Here is a 7,833-nt window from a genome sequence, read left to right as displayed (position 1 = left end):
AAAACAAGGCTGAGTGTGTGTGTTCTTCAGAAGAAACGGTTCAGAGGTAGGATCATGAAGATGCAGGAAGCAGCTTGTAGGAAAAGCTGGGCCCCTGGGCCTCCTGGGCCCCTGGGCCACCTGAGTCTCCTCTCAGGGCCACCCCAGACCTCCTATGTGGCCTCAAGGAAGTGCCTAAGCCTCTCTGACCCTCCTTTCTCTCCCCATGGAAAGTGGCCATGGGTGCCTTCCTCACTAGGCTGTTCAGATGAAATGGGACAGAGTCGTGTGACATAAAATAAGATGCTCAATGTATGGAGCTAATTCACATAATTATCCTTAGTCTTTTGAACCAATCCCAATATCCTGGCACCTCCTCACCTCCACTCACCACACACTTGCTAGCACAGGGCCTGGTGGCCGAAGCAAACTCAATGCAAATTGTTCCCCTGGCACTAGAATCCATGAGCTTCAGGTTGTCTGCAGGTCAGAGTAGGACCAGGGCTGGCTCTTCGGGGAGAGGCCTCTGTGCCAGGCGCTCCCTGCAGCGTGGTCTCCCTGTGCCGTGGGTCTGCCTCCAGCTCCTTCTGCATTAGAACCTGCCAGTTGAGAGGGCCTGACTGCCTGCAGACTGTCTTTGCTTAGGTCCTTCGTTAACTCTACCCCAGCCAGAATGAGAGAAGCAGTTTGGGAGCCCTGATGAAATTAATTAAGGGAAATCTGACAGGAAGATAGACGGAGGTGTCGGGACTGCGAGAAGCCAGCCAAGCAATAGGTGCAGAAACTCATCTCAGGCCTGTTCCCAGGACTGTGTCGGGGACTTGAGTGCTCAGTTCCCCACAAGTGTGTTGGGGACTTGAGTGCTCAGTTCCCCACAAGTGTGTCAGGACAGACCTGGGCTGTCAGGTCTTACCGTCATCCAGGAGAAACCAAATGTGGAGCATTGAAATCTCCTGTGATGTCCTCTGCCAGCAGGTGCAGGCTGGACTGAGCCGACAGGTCACTGTCTGTGACCCTGTCCTACAGGCTGTGAGAAATGAGTGCCTCTCCCATGGAGACCAGAAGGAGGTGAGAGCTGGTGAGGCTCCCAGCTCAGGTCAATGATGACTGTGGTGTCCGTGTATGTGTGAGCATGTGTGTGCACCTGGGTGTCCCCCTAAAGGGCCCCTGCAGAGGCGGCCAGGTGCCCAGGGAGGAAATAGCTGTATCTGCGTCATGTTCTCTTTTGGGGATTCTGCTCAGACTGAAGTTTTTCAGTTCTCCAAGTTTAGCTCTTTGCCCTGGGGAGTTCCAGCATGTTCTATTGATCAGCCGGTTCCCTCTTGAGCTGGGCACCAATGCAGCATCACCCAATTTCCATCCTCCTGAGCCAGCTGAGGCTGAGCTGCAGTCACCCCGGGAGCTGTCATCAATGGGCCCCATGGAGAGTGGCGATGGGGGTGGACAGGACGCTGTGGGAGGCCCAAGGTCAGTGAGCACTTTGCTAGAAATCCTCAGGCTTCCACAGACCTTGCTTAGAGGGACATGTATGGGGGTTCCTGGGGTCTCCACCAAGAAAATGACAGTCTGGATTTATGAAATTGGCAAACCCCAGAGGTGATTATTCATTGCCATCTGCGAGTGCACAGCATATCTCCTGAATGCACATGTATTTAAGTTATGGGTTTTGGAAATCATCCTGTCATTATATACTAGCATGGTTTGGTTTGCAAACTACTGGAGTGCTAGGTCTGACCCTCAAAACAGCTTTGCTTGGACTCAAGTTCTGAAACTGTTTTTTTTTTTTTTTGTATTTTTCTTGCTTTCAGGTGGGTCAAGTTTGCCCCCACTCCTCACCACACCTGTTCTCCTACACCCAGCTGTTTCACAGGCCTATGTGTCCTGTCTAGTATCAGAGGACATGTGCTTTTGCAACCCCTATTAAGCATTTTTGGGGAAATAATCATTGAGAAGAAATAAAGAGTCCTGGTTTTCATAATTATGCCCACCCTGGTCATCATATAACTGTTCTAATCCATATTGTAATCCTTGCCTTGTCAGGAACAGATCTATTGCAAATAGGAAGATTCAGATTATGACAAAAGTTATGAAGCATTAAAGGAACAAGGTACTGCAGGGCATGGCAGAGGCCTTGTGTCCACCAGTATCTCCCCTTCTTCTTTTCAGAATCAGACACCCAACCTCTGATGTTAGCCGACCCATCTCTCACCAGAGACTACATTTTCCAGAATGCCTTGCAGAGAATACATTTCCCAGCACTTGTGAGGCTACACGTCTCAGCATCCCTTGTAGAGACCACCTTTCTTGGTATCCCTTGCAGAGATTACCTTTTCCAACATCCTTGTGGAAACCACACTTCCTCTAATCCCTTGTGGAGACCACCTTTCAACATCCCTTGTGGAGACCACCCTTCCAGCCTTCCTGAAGAGTCCACACTTCCTTACATCCCTGGCAGCCGTGAGTGGTCCTGCCTATGGGCTCGGCTTATACAGCAAAGGCATCCTGACCCGAGACACTCCCAGCTCATTCTATCCTGGGAACCACCTTGCCTTCCTGACTCAGGTGGATGTGGCTCTGGGAACCAGCTTTAGGCAGCTCTGAGGGGTCCCCAGGTTGAGGCATACTCCCTCCTGAGTATGGCCCATCACCTCCATTGTTTCTGTTGGCTACTGCCATGCTCATGTTTGCTCATTTTTTGCCTATCTCCTCACTCACTGTAAGGACCTTCAGAGCAGGGGTGCCAACTGAGTCTTCCCCAGGCATTCCAGAATTTAATAAATTTAATAAATAAATAAATATCCGTTGAATGAACAAATGAATTGAACAATTCAAAAGACTGAGTGAGTCCTCATGATGGCTCGACTATGTTCTGCATGCTGAGGACACAAAGATGGAGAAGGTGGAGTTTGCCCTCAGGGAGTGTGGCCAAAGCACAGCCACAGTGTGAGCGGGAAAGAAGCCAATAAAGAGTCTTCCCTTCCAGAGCAAATGACACCAGTCAAGTCAGTGGCCACCAGATGATGTCCAGGATGTGGAACCCATGGGACAAGGGGATGGACTTGAGAGCCAAGGTCTCAGGGGGTCAGGAATGGATCCTGGTCAGCAGGCTGGAGGGACGTGGTGCTTGCACCTGGACCATCACCCCAGAGCTCATGTGGCAGGAAACAGGTGATGTTGGAGGATAAGAAGGCATAGACAAGTGTTGCCACATGTCAGCTCCACACAACACATCAGGCACTGTCAGGGATCCCTTATGGCAAATGCAAGAACTCTAGGTGTCACCTACACAGCCTAACCCTCGGGCAGGAAACAGGACCTCATCTCACCAGAACTCCTCAGTGTGGACAAGAGCAAAGTTAAATAAACCAAGAGGTCTTTGCTACTGTTGTCCGATGTTCGCTTCCTACTCTCCCCCAGGGTGGCAAGAAATATGAGGATAAAGACATAGCCACCTACCCCCTTCTATCCCATCCCATCTCCACATGTCCTCTCCCACCCCCACTTGCCACATCCTCACTCACCTGCCCCCCTCCCATACCCAAAAATGGAATAGAAGGTAAGAAACAAATTACCAATGGCCTGGCCAGAACCCTGGGTCTCCCTGTGCCTGGGGTCTATTATGGTGGTTTTAGTACTACACCTTTTTTTAGTTTAAAACCGAGAGGGTCAGAGTTACATAGCCACACTGGGATGATGAAGGGGGCAGACCAGGTCCTGAGTCCCAGAGACCCACCTGCTTTCCCATGGAAGAAGAAGGGAAGTGGCAACGCTAGGAACTCAGGCTCCAGGGCCTCAGGGCACTGTGGACACTTGCAGAGCCATCGTCCTGCATGCCTGGGAGATGCAGGGTGTGTGAATGCATGATCACCAGTCACCAGGGCTTGTGCCCAGGCTCGAGGATGACCAGAGAGAAAGGATGGGAGTGGGATGGGAAGATGGGAAGGAGGGAATTTTAAAAAGAAGGAAAGGAAGAACGGGAAGAAAACTGGAAGACTGAACCTCAGGATACTCCAGTTTCTCTTCTAGTAACATGCATGACCTGCCCATTCACGAGTACAAACATGTGCCTGGTGTGTGTTTCCCGAAGTGCTACTGGAATGGAGGCTGGAGGTGGAGGGTCATTTCCCAGGGCCTGACGGAAACAGAGTGCTGGCAGATGCCAGACGCCAGACAGGGCCATCGGGCAATCACTGGCCTCTCGCTTCCTTTGAGGACACCTTGCCTGGGAGCCCCTCAGGGCCACTGTGGACAGGTGCACCCTCCTGCCCAGCCGCGAAACCCCTGCAGCCCACACACAGGCACCTGCTCCTGCCCCTGCTTTGCACTTTCTAGAAGAAAACAGCAGATGAAGGAAGCCCAGTTTCCTCAGAAACACCTCAAACTCCAAACCCTTGTCTCTGCATCATCCTCTGTCGGGATGTCTGGTTTCCAAGGCAACCACATGAAACCACCACACACTTCTTTCACTTTTTATTTCTTGAGACTTTATTAAATATTCCTCTGCCTTTTATTTCAAGACCACCCCCCAAGACGGAGGCATCCGAACAACTTCTCCAGGTGTTTCCTGCTGAAGGAAGTGGCCATGGAAGCACATGCCTGTCTCCAGCCATCTGTCCAGGCCAGGCACACAGGTGAGGCTGGAGTCCATTGCTGGCCACAGTGTCCTGGGGGACAGGGTCAGCTGCCACATCTGTGCTGCCCACACTCATCCTGAAACTCACTTTTGCCTTTATAGCCCCAACCCCTGGTTCCCAGTCGTATCTCCCTCCATGGGGGCTTCCTGCCAGCCTCGGGCTAACGTGTCCTTCTTGGGGTATTTAACCATATTTAACCACAAAGGACTTGTCATGGTGACCTATGGATGGAACATTCCCTGACCCGTGCTGCTGGGGGTGTAGGAGCCAGGAAAGAGGCACTCGTGCAACCCTCCAGTGACTGCTATGAAAACACCAGAGACTGGGCACTCACAAATAGAACACACTGATTTCTCACAGTTCCAGAAGCTGGGTGTCCCAGGTGGAGGGCCCGGCGGGTTCAGTGCCTGGTGAGCCCTGCTTCATGGTTCATAGATGCGGGCTTTTTGCTGTGCCCTCAAGCGGGGAAGAGGGACAGAGCCCAAGGTCTCTTTTATGAGAACATTAATTCCCGGGACTTCACCCCCAAAGGCCTCATCTTCTAAGACCATCACATTGAAGGTGAGGATTTAAACATGAATTTTAGGAGGGCTCAAACTTTCAGACCATGGCAACCAATTTTTTGTTTTTTCTTGGCTGCAATAATTTTTCTTACCCCTGCAAACGTCTCTGTGACATAATTTGTTACGGCCTTCCATATCTGGTGATGTATTCACCTCCTTCTTCCAAATTCGGTATGTTGGTAATAGTCAGAGGAGACAGTAATCTGTCCGACAAGGATCACGGAAGGAGGATGCACAGACATCGAAGGTCCGTCATCGATAGCAGAGTGGTCCTTGCACACATTTCCTCCTGACTTCATCCTCTTGGGGGGTTTGTCCTAATTTACAAGGCTCTGTGTTCCATTTGGCCTCTCAGTGTTTTTGATATTGATTCTGTTTTCATCATGTTGCTCAGTAGTTTCTCCATAGGGCGCCTGTACACAGCTGACAAACCAGTTAGAAATAAAAACCATTTAGGAGCACGTGCTGGTGCCATTAGAACCTTTCACAAAGTGCTAGGAACAAACAGCACACAACGCATGTACAGCATCACTCAAAATGAGGTTGATACCGAGAGCTGGGAACAGTCACAGCTGTCGGGAACCGAGTGGCCACAGCAGGCATGGGAGGGCAGCAGCCTAGCTCTGCCCGGGTCTCGGCGGGAGCACAGCCCCAAGCCTCCCCCAGCTCAGGGTCTGTGATGCTGGCCGTGGGGGGAAGGACGTGGTGATGCTCTGGCTACACTGGTGCCTGGGACCCCGAAGGACTCAGGTGATGGGTCCTCCGAGAAGCTTTGGGGGCTCAGCAGAAAAATACAATCATGTCATGTTGCCCTGATGGAGGCACAAAGGGGAAGAATATCTTCCACCCTGAGGTGTCCTGCCTGCCATGGGCTCAGGAGGCCTTTCCTTCCAGCGCCCAGGGGCCAACATTTCTGAAGGGGGGTTCATCTATGGATGGTGCATCTCATGGCACTACGGTGGGGAGGTGGCCACACTGGGGGAGTGGGGGCAGCGAGCTCTCTGTCCCTGACTTTGGCAAACCACGTCCCGGGTTACCCATCTCTCCGACCGGGTTGTAGGACCCCTGCTAGTTACCCCTTCTTAATGAGGATGGAAGGACCCCACGGGGAGCTGAGGAGTTCTGCGACCACAGAGAGCAGTGCTGAGACTGACACACACACACCCCCCTCTGCAGTGAGCCCTGGACCTCCTGCACCTCCATCCCTGGGACTTGTCTCTTTCAGGGCAACATGCCCCCCTGCTTCACTTTTTCCAGTTTGTACCACAGTCCATAGCTTAGGACTGGAGAGGCCTGACTGGCACACATTCATGCTCTTGGCAGACTTCCTCCTGCAGGTGACTTGGAAAGAGAGCCACACTGACTGGCCCTTGCTGGGAAAGTGCCAGAGATGCTTCCTGTGATGGCCTCAGTGGACCCCCAGCTCCCTGATGTTGCCCCATATCACAGACGAGGAGACACAGGCTGGAGGGGATTGAAATTCTTGCCTGACATCCCCCAGCCCCCAGTCCAGCCCGAGCTGCCTGTTGGCACGGAGGGAGCAACCACAGCCCAGGGAGACCTGTGAGTTTTATCATGGGATGAGTCACTTGGCGTATTTAGTTGCATATTTAGTTTCTGTGCTTCATCTCATTGAATGTATTTCATTCATATTTCATCCATCTGTTACTTAGACAACTACAAATACACCTCTACATGTGGTGATGGTTTAGACTCTGGGGTGGTTAGTACTGAACAGAAGATGCTGCGAACGGGGGCCTGACCAGGATCGCCTGGCAGCAGACGGCAAGAAGCTCTACTCCTGTTTCCATGAAGACTTGAGTCTGGCCACAGCCACAGAAGTGAGGGTCCAGTGGCCACTTCAAGGCTTACAAACAAACAAACAAACAAACAAACGAGCAAACAAAAACATCTTTTCTCTTTGATCCACAGCAACCGGGTTTCAGTCCTTTGCAACTAGATCCCTGCCTTGTAAAAATATCTTCTCCACACTCCTTAGCACATCATCTCCACCACCTGTACCGTGGCCACACGCCTACTATAATGAGGGAGGCCCATGAAGAATAGAGGGGACAGGCAGCTGGTGGCAGGAGCTCGCCCAAGTTTCACGTGTTACCATTTGACACTTGCGCTTTCAGCTCTTACAGACTTCCCGATGCTTCCAGGATGCTAGATGACCAGGTATTAAACTCAGAGGGGAGACTCTGTCCAGGGCTAACTTCACTCCTGTGCACTAGGAGCACGCCTGGGGAAAGAAGCAAAACATCACAAAGCTGTCCTCTCAGAAATTCAGCTCTCTCTGGGAAGGCTCGGCTTTGCCAGCATACTTCACAGGGAATAGAGGGATGACAAAGTCCCTCCTCCTACACAGACTCACACAGTTATAATAGTTTAATATTTTATTTCTGTTTTTAGAAAAAAAAAGTGGACTACCTCAGGGCCTGCAGACTGAGCTAATTAGCATTAGGGGTAGGAATTTGGCTACTTGGTGACTTCTGTGTAGCAAAGAACAGAAAAACAAAGCTTCCAAATTGGCCACTGGATTTCTCCAACTCAAATAAATGAAAAGAAATGTGCATCAGATTATTCTAGAGTTATCCTCGGAAGAATCACTGGATTTCATTTCCAACAGGAGAGGGAGAGGGAGTAAGGGAGAC

This window comes from Canis lupus, unplaced genomic scaffold (assembly GCF_011100685.1).
Source record: "Canis lupus familiaris isolate Mischka breed German Shepherd unplaced genomic scaffold, alternate assembly UU_Cfam_GSD_1.0 chrUn_S502H664, whole genome shotgun sequence".
In the NCBI taxonomy this organism is placed as follows: Eukaryota; Metazoa; Chordata; class Mammalia; order Carnivora; family Canidae; genus Canis; species Canis lupus.
This window is presented reverse-complemented; position numbering follows the sequence as displayed.